Source organism: Aphelocoma coerulescens, chromosome 5 (genome assembly GCF_041296385.1).
Source record: "Aphelocoma coerulescens isolate FSJ_1873_10779 chromosome 5, UR_Acoe_1.0, whole genome shotgun sequence".
NCBI lineage: Eukaryota > Metazoa > Chordata > Aves > Passeriformes > Corvidae > Aphelocoma > Aphelocoma coerulescens.
The window spans coordinates 47805025-47817155 of NC_091019.1; the positions used below are offsets into that span (position 1 = coordinate 47805025).

The 12131-nt window shown below is 38.4% G+C and overlaps 1 long non-coding RNA gene across 1 annotated transcript; it reads right to left on the reverse strand.

Moving 5' to 3' along the window:
- Positions 1–284: 284 nt before the first annotated feature.
- LOC138110838 (uncharacterized) lies at positions 285–2681 on the reverse strand. Its single transcript, XR_011151097.1, has 4 exons — positions 2593–2681; positions 2315–2498; positions 732–836; positions 285–369 (listed from the first exon to the last, which is right to left on the reverse strand). It is a non-coding gene; the product is annotated as an uncharacterized lncRNA (long non-coding RNA).
- Between the last annotated feature and the right edge of the window lie 9450 nt (positions 2682–12131).

Here is a 12131-nt window from a genome sequence, read left to right on the forward strand (position 1 = left end):
TACCAGACCCACTGGACCATGTAACTAACCTGGTATAGCAAATCTTATGGGAAAGTAATTCTATTCAGACATGCAATACAATGTTAATCCTTAGATCTTGACAACAGACAATATGTTCTGAGAAAGACTGTCTTATTAACTCTGCTAATAAATGTGTCTGTGCTGGAAATGGAAAACAGATTACCTCAATACTTGAACTACTGTTAGAGAAGAAATACACATTGCATGCATGAAGCGGAGCTGCCATGTCCTTTATGAACAGTGAGGTGGATTTTTTCACAGTGATTTCATATTGCGTACCATGCATGGATGCCACATAATCATGAAGACTGGCAAAAACGAAACTCTTTCCTTTCCCAGATGTCTTCCCTGTAAAATTTTTCAGTCACATTTGCATGTTTAAAAATGTCATACACCAGCATTTAAATGAATAATACGTCCCTTGAATGAAATTTGCTCCTGATGTAGGTCTAGTGATAGCAGTGCAGTTTAATCAACCATGCATTTGTAGATCTGATTCATTCCAGAAGATAAGAAGCTAGAGAGGGAAATTAGCAATCTAGCTCCTTTTAGATTAGTTAAATCTTGTCACCTTAGGAAACCCCAAGACCCAGAACCCAGTGACAGTAGAATGACAAGGATTTCTGTTTTGCCATGCTTTTCTCAGTGTTTGATTTATATGCTGATCAAACTTTAGTTCTCCTGTCACTACAGACATCAATTTATCTTACCAGTTGACTGTAAATCTCTCCAGATTTTAGGAAATAGTCACCACAGACTGCCATATTCACTGTCTCTGATTTTTGTAGTGCAGATGCGTAGCTGAAATCATTGCACTGGAAAGAAAATTAGAGCATTTGCTGACTATCACTAAGTAAACACTGGTCATGGTCTGATCTGGCTGATGTGTATTTTCTCTTTTTTATAATAGACATGGCAGCAGGAATAAGGTAAACAGAAAAAAGTGTTCTATTTTTCATAACATGTAAAATGTAATATTTTATGTCTAATGTAGAACTCCTTGCCATATATTATGTATAACAGGCCTTTGGATAGGCTTATTGGTGTTTTCTAAATCTGAAAGCCCAATGCGGTCGTTGGTGAAGGAATTCTTTTCCACAGCTGAGGGGGTGCTCAGGAGCACACCTGAATCAGCAGCTGCCCTGTGTGCAGCCTTGCCCTTTCTGCCTAGCTGAGGAGAGAGGCTGCTGGGAAGAAAGGGGTGGAAGAAGAGGAAGGACCTTTAAGGTTGGTGTTTGCTATTATTACTTAATCAGTAATGAAACATATGGAGGAAAAGTGAGAAAAAGAAGAATATAAATGATTAAAAAGGAAACTTGTAATGGACAATAGTCAGGCTTGGAGCAGAATTCAAACAATATCATATCAAATATATTTTTATTCCAATTAACTTTGTGACAGGCCCTTTCATGCAGATTTAAATGTAGCTCTTAATTGGTGTACTTTCCAGGGCATGGTAGGTGTTTGATCATTTTAGATAACAGAACAGCAGAAGGGAAAATTAAATTGACAGAGTGCAGAGAGAGAAGAAGAAATCTACATGTGGCGTGGAACAATAAACTGTTATTACAAATGTTAGTAATCAGATCACATCTATTCATTACTGATTTTTTTTTCTGTCTTATAATATTTATTTATTATAATTGGCTTTTGCAGCAGTGTTTCCCAGAGTGATACAGATTAAAGCCTAATCTAAGGCCTTGGCTGCGCTAACATTTCTTTTTTTTTGGTGCTGGATGGGAGACTAGATGAGGTGCCTTCCCTTAAGGGCTGTAGCAGTGGGATCATTCCTCGGTGAGAAATGAAAGACCCCAGTGCAGCAAAGACCTTTGCTAGATGCATGCCTGCCCTGGCAATCACAAAGTATGCACTTGCTTTAGGTGCATACTTATGTGCTTTTGACTTTGAGCAGCTCAAGGTTAAACATGTGCTAAATGCTTTGCTTTGCATGCTGTGTCTGAAGCAGAGGCAGGGAGCTGTGGCAGGTTCGTTAGCTCTGCTGCCAGGTGCCCAGCTCCCCCTTCATCGCTCTGTTATTATTTAGGCCAGCAATGATCAGAATAGCCACACTTTCAAGGAGCAATGTGAAGTTCCTTACGACAGCTCATTACAAACAAGACATGCTCTCACGTGCCTGGAAAATAAAGCCTCTGTATTTGCATTTTCCAGAAGACTGTTTCCTGCAAAAATTTGAAGCGATCCATGGACCTTGCCTGTTGATACCTCCTGAGAACATTAATTGTCTCCAGTCATTGTTAGAGCATCTGTTTCCCATTTTGACAAGTACACTTACCTCCTTCTTCACTGCTACCCCTCCTTTTCACATCCCTCGTCTAAAGATAATGAATAAATTACAGAGAGATGACAAACGTGTTGATAATCAAGATGAAAAACAAATGAACTAGAAGTGGCTGTGTTTCTACATGGAGCTGTAAATTGCTTTCTTTTCTTGTGCAGTGAAACTTCTGGCTTGTCATCTAAAAATACCAGAACGTGAGAAAATTGTTAGACGTGTTCTAAGAGAGAAGGGTCTCTCTTAAGAGAGGCAACAAAGTCTTTGGGGTCTCTCACCTTGTTGGGGAGAAAACGGAGATGAGGGTAGAATCCATAAGGGTTGAAAGCAACGTGAGAACCTAGGTAGACTGGGAGTCAGGATAGTGATGATAGAGTTAAAGAGTTTAATTTTAATTAGGACTTAATGAGTGGATATTTTGCGTATGAAAGCAAAGGGCTGGACTGAGGCAGAAGACAGAAGGCACAGCGGAAGCCTTGTTTTTCCATCTTCCTCACAGTCCAGACTGTCTGTGAGACTCCAGGCACTTTACAGCCCACTCACTGAAACAGCTTTTCTAGATCAGCTTGTGCTAAGTGCTCCCGTTGGCTTTTGCTGTTTGTGGCCGAGGCAGTGAGAGTGGCAGCCAGTGCTGCTGCTCAGGGCCCACGGAGTGAGCACCCCAGCTGCACCGGGGAGAGGGACACCGGGGGTGGGACACCGGGGAGAGGGACACTGGGGAGCGGGACACCGGGGAGCGGGACACCGGGGGAGGAACACCGGGGAGCGGGACACCGGGGAGAGGGACACCGGGGAGCGGGACACTGGGGAGCGGGACACCGGGGAGCGGGACACCGGGGGAGGAACACCGGGGAGCGGGACACCGGGGAGAGGGACACCGGGGAGAGGGACACCGGGGAGAGGGACACCGGGGAGCGGGACACCGGGGGTGGGACACCGGGGAGAGAGACACCGGGGAGGGACACCGGGGGAGGGACACCGGGGGAGGGACACCGGGCAGTGGGCTGGCCAGTGCAGCAGTCTCCCTTCGGCATCTGTACTGCAGGTGGCCTTCCAGCACCTGCCACACTTCCTTCATTTGCTCATTTGTAAGCCCACATTTGCTGCTAGCTTAAGGCACATCGAAGTAATTTAACCTTCATGCTCCTGATGTGTTTAGTGGACTAGAACCCCCCCTCACCTTTTGTGTTCTCTGCTATTCCAGCCATAGGGTCTGCCCACAGCCCAGCCAGTGCGATCCTCCCCCCACCCCGAGTTTTAGTCTTCCTATCAGCAGCTGAATCTGCTCACAATTCCTCTGAACTTACAAAAGCTGTTGTATTAGCTTAGTTTCATGCCTCTCTACAGCAGGAGTATGACAGCACTAAAGAAGAAGGAACTACGTATATGTTAGAAGATCATCTTTGGTACCTGTAAATTGGAATAAATTCAGACTTTTCAGGAAAATTATGGTAGTTTATATGATTTTTAACATGATTGCTTAAGAATATGTTGAAAATTTGCATATTGCTATCAGGATTCCCAGCCTCTGCATTTTAATCACTCTCTCTCGAGCTGAAATGAATGCACTATATAGCTAAATAATTAAATTAAATTAAACATTATTTACCTAAAAGTCTGCACAATACCTCGTGCCAGAACATGAAGGGCTGTGAAATGGATTCATCTAATTCATCTTTTGGTTTTAAAAATTTCATGGATGTATGGCATTCTTGTTCTTTAAAATTCAAAACTGGATAAATATGAAGTAATTTCAGCTCACTGAATTTTTATATTTGGAGAAGACTGAGACATACACAGAACACAATCCCTTAATAAATAAATAGTGCTTTTATTCCAATACCAACACTTTTTTTTTCTGCAGTGTGATAATTAGTTGGGGTGGGCATAGTCATGAGAAATATTATAATTTGCATTTTTCAACATTGTGCTATTTTAAAAGAGCATTGCCAAGTTGTTGTGGGATATACTTCTGAGATTCATCAACCTTGTTACACAGATGAGGAAACTCAGGCAAAGGTGAGGTAACTGCTCCCTTTCAGCAGGAAGAGTCACTGAAAGAATTCATCTGGGGAATTTACAACTCAAAATGTAACATTTTCTTATAAACGTGGAATATGTTAATTAAATTTGAAGTTCATTAGTAACTCAAGTATATAGTTTGGAGCCTGTTCGTTGTTTGTCTGCCATGAGTGGATGTCTCTCTCTGGCTCCCACTGAACTCATACGTGCAGCTCGGAGGAGCAGCCTCGCAGTTGGCAGGTGCAGCCCTTCTTAAGGCCTCTGCACGCCTCTTTTCCTTCTTGTCTGGACTGTAACTGTTGTCATTCTGGGGCCACAGACATTCCGGGGCTGCTGCCTTGGGCTGAGGTAAAGTTCTAGCAGGTCAGATACAGGAGGTAAAAGATCCCAGCAGTTTTCACCAGTTCAGGCTTCTCTCTGCCCCAGATCATCTCTTCTCCACCAGCATGTTTCAGACTTGGCAGATTATTTTGCTCAACTCCTCTCCGATTTTAACAGAGAGTTTCCTCATTTGGAGGTCTTTGGTGGGGACAGGGCTCTCAGTAATAGCCCTCGTTTGTAATATTAACAGGTGAGAAGTGTAGGCATTACTATAAACCCATGGTGGCTGCCTGGGAGATCTGTATGTTGCTCTTTGACCTAGTGGCATTGCTTGAGAATATTCCTGATGGGGCTAAAGACAGTGCATCACTACATTGGGTCTTGGAAGATGTTAGGTGGGATATTTATCAGGGACAGGGATCAGTATTGACAAAGGATATTGCTCCAGAAAAGAATATAAGGAAACCAATTGGTTGAAACACCTTATCCTCAAGTACCGCCTGGTGCTGCAGCAATGTTCTGAGTCTGGTGCTTGTTCTACAGAGATGAGCAATAGATTCTGCCAAAGTACAGCCAGCATGATAGATGTTGCCCTTTGAAGTCTCTTTTTCACTTTTTCATTTTCCATGCAGAGCTGTGAGCCATGATAACATAGTGTCAATTATACATACAGTGAAGTATCAGCAGAAGAAGTCTCTAATCACCCTTGAATTCTGACTAGGTCAGAAGTTTCAGATAAGACTAAACACTTTTCCTTTGAGATTATCCCCTTGATAACCAGATCAAGGAGGTTTCCTAGTAAAACAGGAACTTCAGAGTCCTCATTTGAATGCAGTATTTTATGTTATTTTAAGATTCATAAACACTACTATAATTCTCCTGCTACTTAAATATTTTTATTCTATACCTCTTAGGAACATGTAAAAAGCACAGACTCCACTAAAATTGGTAAACCAAATGTGATTAGATCAAAACTTGTTTTCACATGAAGAAAGTACTGAGGATTTCCTCCTCCCTCTGTGAAACAAGAGTTCAAAGAAACTGTACTTTCAGACACTATAATTAGGTTTGATTGAAAAAAGGAAAAGAACTTTTTCTTCTTAATTAATATAAGGCTTCCTTGAGAAAATTTCAAATGCACTAAAGAGTGATTTTTTTTTTCATTTTAAAAAGCTTCTAATTTAAAAGGCCTTTGAGGACAGTATTTGCAATGAGAGCAGAGCTGAACTTTTTTGGGGGAGAATAACTCTATTATCAGAAACTTATTAACAAAGAAGAATAATTCAATGGGTAAGAAGCTATCTTTGGACTCACAGAATAGTGAATTTTCTTTAGGGAATACCAAATTACTGAGAAGCAGTTTTCAGAAAATAAGAGTGTTTGTGGGTATAGCTTCAAGCAAAATCTTTTGGCATTTAGAAATGATATTTTTGAGTTTTAAAATTAGCTAAAATCATAAAACATGGTAAATAGCATTTAATTTTGCTTAAAAGAAAGATTTTCCATTGAAAGAAATGTTTGGGTCAGCAAAAGATGTGCTCTCTCTCAACACACATAGTGCACGGCCATCTGCATCCCTGAAAGCCTTTAACAATTATTTTTGCTATCAGGATAGACTGAAAAATGTGTTCAGTTTTCCAACTAAAGCATCCAATGTTTACATACATTGGGTTTTTTCAGAGATTGGGATTTATTTTTGGCTCTGCAACAGAATTCCTGGATAACCTCATGGACTTGGATGCAGGTTTGTAAGAGGAATAACAAGAAATTTATATCAGATTAGGCAAGGAAGTTTTAAATCTGATCAACTGTATCTAAGTTTAGCGGTGCTAAGACTCCAAGAGTGCCTTAGTTTTTAAATAGTGTTTGCCTAGGTGCTTAATGAGGTGCTGCACTATTGGTTAGTCTGAAGGTCTGGCTTGTCTCTAAATGCAGAGTTGCCTCTGGACTCTGTCTCTCAGCTCTCTAGCCAGTTGGATTTGCTCTGGAAAGCATTCTTGATGCATGCTTCAGACAAAATTTAGTGCAGCTCCTGTTTGCCTTGAAAACACAGATGAGGTTTTCCTGAGGGAGGTTTTCTCCCTTTACACTGAAGTGTGGGTGTTCTGAGTCCCAAGGAACAGAGGGTCAGTGGAGTGCTTCTCTGTTCCCTGTCCAGAGAAATGTAACTTGGAACAGGCTTGTGTTCACAGGAAGGTTTCATAGAGAATTCTTTTGAGATTGATTATAGTGACACAAAGAAGGAAAAAAAATTAAGTCCTTGATTATACCAACAGATTGTTCCCATTCCACAGATATGAAGGGACATACTTTGAGTTTTCAAATCTAGTTCTTTTCAGCCTCGTGGTCAGGATTTTTTTTTTTTTTTTGTCAAGGATGTGAGAGATCCAGGCTCAGTTGTTTCTCTTAAAGGGCCCCCATCCACATTAAACTTCCATCTCCGTGGCAGTGCCTAAAATCCCAGAATGTGTTCTGGCAGGACTCCACTCTTCAGGATGCCATGTGCTAGGTGTCCTCTGAACCATGGCCATCAGCTCCTGGCCACTGATTGCACAAAGCTGTACTGCCCTAAGAGCAGGCAGCTGATGGGGTTGTGAATAAAACTGGATTACTGAGGAACTGAGGAATCCATGGGTTTCCAATTGTTCATCAGTCTTCTACTCTCTTGGCACCATGGGGCCTTTGAGGGTCAAGACTGGTTCACTGTTCATGGTGATGGACTACCAAATCAGATTAGTCTTGGATTTTTTTGCAGTGGATATTGTATTTCACCTACAGGGAAAAAGGAAGTCTCATTCAGTGGAGAAAGGTAAAGAATGACGCTCTATCCTTTGCCCTGCCAATAAAATATAGAATACATTCTCTGTGTCCCTAATAGTGCACTTTCCTTTAGTTTTGTGCTGTAGGAAAGGCCCAGAATTCAGAAACCTGACTAATCTTCCTGAGTGATGGAAAAAAATTTAATAACTTTTTCTCTCCAGGCTTAATTTAGATCCTGTGAGCCTACTGTAAAACATTCACTGAACTTACTAAAGAGTGGCTAAAATTCTTAGTATTCCTTGTAATTCAGACTCTTCAGTAGTATTTGTATTTTTCAAATTGTATTCTTTCAGAGTATGGCTTAATTTTACAAAAAATTCATTATTTATTATCTTACAGATTTATTTCCTATATTTTCCTGTTCATCTGGAGGATTTAACAATTCACCATCCCAGGAAAATAAAAAGTAGAAAGTAAAGAAAGGGTAATACAAAAAATGAGTAGTCACTGTTATTAAAAGTTCAATGATTGCCATGAAAGAATATATAGCTATTTCATGCATGAAAGGTAAGCAGATGCTGAATTGACATTTTTAGGTGATAAGTATATGAATGGAACAGTGATATTTGTGTGAAGGAGTCTGTCTCCAGTACACACCTGAGGACATCTTTACACTTTCATTTAAAGTGACTTTCAACTACCTGTATCAGTACTGACTGTGGAACATAAGTCTCCTGTGTGAGCCAGTTTATTTCCTGTTGTGTATGATGAGTGCTTCCACCTTGTTCTCCATGAAAGTTTCAATTCTAACCTCAGCTTTTACCTGGGGACATAAAAATGTATGTTTTGGCAGGTATAAATATTTTTATATGTTGGCACTAGGAAACTGTGGGACGAAACTCAGATACAATCTGACATGAATATAGATTAGTAACTCTTCAATAGATAAACATGTTTAGGACAATTAAAAAAAAAAAACAACAACAAAACAAAACAACCGAAAAATGAGGCCAAAAAGATTTGCAGGAGGACAAGAAGATCAGCAGATGAGGACTTGTCCCTTATGACATACTTGAAGCATTTCTTCTAAGTCAGCACTTCTCCTTACAATAATCTCACCCATCCAGAGAACCATCCCTAGGTATCTGCCTGGGTATTCTAATCAAGAACGATGCATTTTTCTTTCAAAATATTTTCCAATTCAAGGTAGTTCTTGTATCATTGTGGAGGGGCATCTTCACTTAGGTGCTGGGCTGACAGGGTTTGTGTGCCTTCTAGATCATCAGTCTCTGCCAGAAGAAAATTCAGATTGGTTTCTCACCAATGGTGCCTAATGCTGTAAATTATATTTTTGCCATATGCAGCTTTGTTATTCATGATTCAAGCAGGAAGATCTGAGAGCTACTGAATTCTTCTCATACATGTCAGATCATGCCTCAGAGGTTTCCAGAAGAGGAAGGCAGTAGAGTCCTCCCAGTGTTGTTAAAGCTTTGTGTCTTGTCTACTGGACCAATCTTTCACAGTCATGCTCACCTGGTAGGTAATTACTGTGAGACAAATACCCCATTATTTATCTAAATAATAAGCAAGACAAGACAGTCTTATCAAAACATTTACTCTAATTACTTTGCTTAAATTAAAATTTTAAAATTAAGCAGAATCAAAACAGGCTAGACAACCTAGAGAGATGGTTTTTTTTTAAAGTCTTTTGTTTAAGGATTTGGAAGAAGAGGGAGCCTGAGGCACAGTAATGTGAAAAGACCTAGGAGCTAGTGAACTTGATATGAACCGGAAAGAAGAGACCCCACCTGTACACAACATACAGCAGGCACCCCTTTTTTAGAGGAAAATTTAACATGAAGATTAAACAAGACTAGAAGACAAAACTTCTCACTCAGAAGTGGTCCTACTGGGAAACATGATGATGTGGAAAATGTTTATATGGTATTTTATGCCTTTTATGTGTGTTCTGGGAAAAGAGAGATGCTTTCCCTCTGCAGGACTGCCCATAAAGCATGCTTCACCTGTGTACTGATCGCTTAAAATGAAAACAAAATGCCTCATCAGTTAGGATAACACCATTCTGCATTGTCAGTGACTAAATTCCTGTTGTTAGGTCTCAGTTTGAAGTATATTATATTTTAATTACATTCAGTGTATGATCTATGTTTAGTAGGGCAAAAATCCCATAAAATCCTAGGACAAAGCTATTTAAACAGAATAATCTCTGAAGTTAATTATACATAATAGTCAGTAAGGGGAGATGATTTGTCATTTCTTAGTATTAATATATTAATACATATTATTATTATATGTATAAAGCATATTATATCTTCTGGCATGACTTTTCTATTTAAAGTATAAAATATTTGAACGAATGAGCTTTAGAAGAGACTACATTACTAAAGCAGACATAATAATTTACATTTATATAATGCTTCATAATGCACTAAAAATTTATAGTAATTTTACTATGCAATATATATTTATTAAAATGTTCAAGCACACACATACTTTTTTTGCCAACATTATCTTTGCTGATATTACTTGTTAGCTCTACTAGCAACAGTACTTAAATGAGATACTAACAGCTCTTTTATACACTTTTTTTTCATCAAACTTTTCAGTGTTTTCAAAAAAATTAGGGCTTGTCATCTCACTTTTCTTACATGGTGAATTCTACTTTAACTTGTTTCTAGTGGAAAAAAGTAACTTTTATTTATTATAAATAACTAAAAAAGGAGAAATATAAGATGATGAGAAAATCTTTATCAATCTTCCCTCCACTTCTTTTCCCCTTCTTCGTATTTTCTGAAGGTTTTATTATTTAAATGCCATAAGCATTTTTGGAATGCAGGTTTGAAATATTATTTGATTGTTTTGTGATTTTTAGTTGATGTGTGGAACTTATAGACTTGGGTAGATTGTTTAATCACTTACTAAAACTTGGCTGCAAAAAAGGCTGGATAATGTATTTGTATTTTCAAAGTGAAAAATTTTGGGCATTCATTTCAAAATAATGTCTTGAGACTAAATGTAGTTTTGTTTTATTTTTAAATAAAGGCAAGCGAAAACAGTGTGTCAAAAGTGCTCTCTTTATATAAAATTATTTCCACTGGCAAATCTGGATCACAATCAAAATTTGTAATTCAATTCTGTTCCCAAGCAGAATATTTCTGTCAGGAGTAATCTAAGTTTACTGTCACCAGCCAGATTTCAGCATGCTTCCAAGATCTGGCATGTTCAGAGCTGTTTGTGGGGAAGCTGTGAAAGATAAAAGGAGAGTTAGGTCCATGTAGCCAACCGATCATTTATTGAAATTATGAAGTAATTTTTGACCTGAAACTACACACTGGAATTAATTCAGAAATGTTCCCTTTATTCTGCAAAATAGATTCTTTCATACATACATATATATAAAAATAAATATATTCACTTTCAGAGGCTTAGTTTGTGGAAGCAGGATTCCAGACTTGTTGAGTAGATGGTCCAAATTCTGACTGCATTTTCTTCAAAGTAAAATCAAAAACACATCCCCTCATGTTTCCAGAATGATTCCGGAAATGTTTAAACATTGATAAAAGCACTGATTTCCTTTGCTTTATTCTCTTTGAAACAAACAAGTTTGCTAAGTTTTTTGATTAATGAGGAAAAGTGACATATTCTCAGATAACATTTCCACTCAGAAACTTCATATATTGAGTGACTGACCTTGTGTCACTGCCATTTCCAATCAAAGATATTCATATAAAATTTTTATCTTAGATCAAAAAACCCCAAACCCAAACGGGCTCCAGGATTGACATACTCTGGAACGAGACATTTCCTGAGGGAAATAAGGATTGGAGGAGGTTACTGGGGCAAATCTTTTGGCATTCTGATTTTACAGTCAGTAATCAGCTTTCAGGAAAATCTTTTTGCTTTGACCAGTATTTGTCAGTTCTTACTCTGCATATTCCATTCATGTCTTCGGTGTATTTTTTTCTTTAGAGAGGCTATTTGTTTTGCATTTTAGCTGTCGGATAGCAGGGAAGATATAGCTGTGAGACTTATGATACTTATCTTAGGCTGTGTTATTAATTATATGGATTTTTTAGTTTTTTATTTTTGCTTCTCCTAAGCAATTGTGTCCCTTGTATCTTAAGCTGCATTGAATTAATATCCAAAGTCTGAATTGAACTATCAGTTGTCTTTTGCTAGATGTTCTACAAAGTGGATAGGAAAACCCCACAAGTTCTTCTCTTCTTACAGCTGACAGCTGAGAACATGAGGCGGCTATCTACTTAAGACAATTTCCTCTTCAAAAGTTTGGTCTTAGATGGGTAAATGCTTGTCAGTTATCTGTGAAATGTTATTGAAAGCCACTTCTTTGGGAAATGATGAATATTTATTTAAAGGCTTTGTGAGTGTTGGTTGGTGACTCTGTTTTCAATTTCACTTGCAAGTAAAATAAAACAACCCAAAACCCTAAGAAAATGTATTAACTAAAAGGTTGCTTAACATTATCATTTTATATTAACATGTATTCATGGATACCCAAATGCCTGAATTTAATTTTTTTTTGGTGTTAATATCTCAGTTTCACATACAATGAGTAGAAAGGTCTTTCTTTTAAAAATGAGCTACCATACAGTATAATAAGGGTATTATTTTCATTGATGGACAGAATTCTGGCCTGTATTAGCAAGAAAATAGGAATAAAAAGTGTACTATC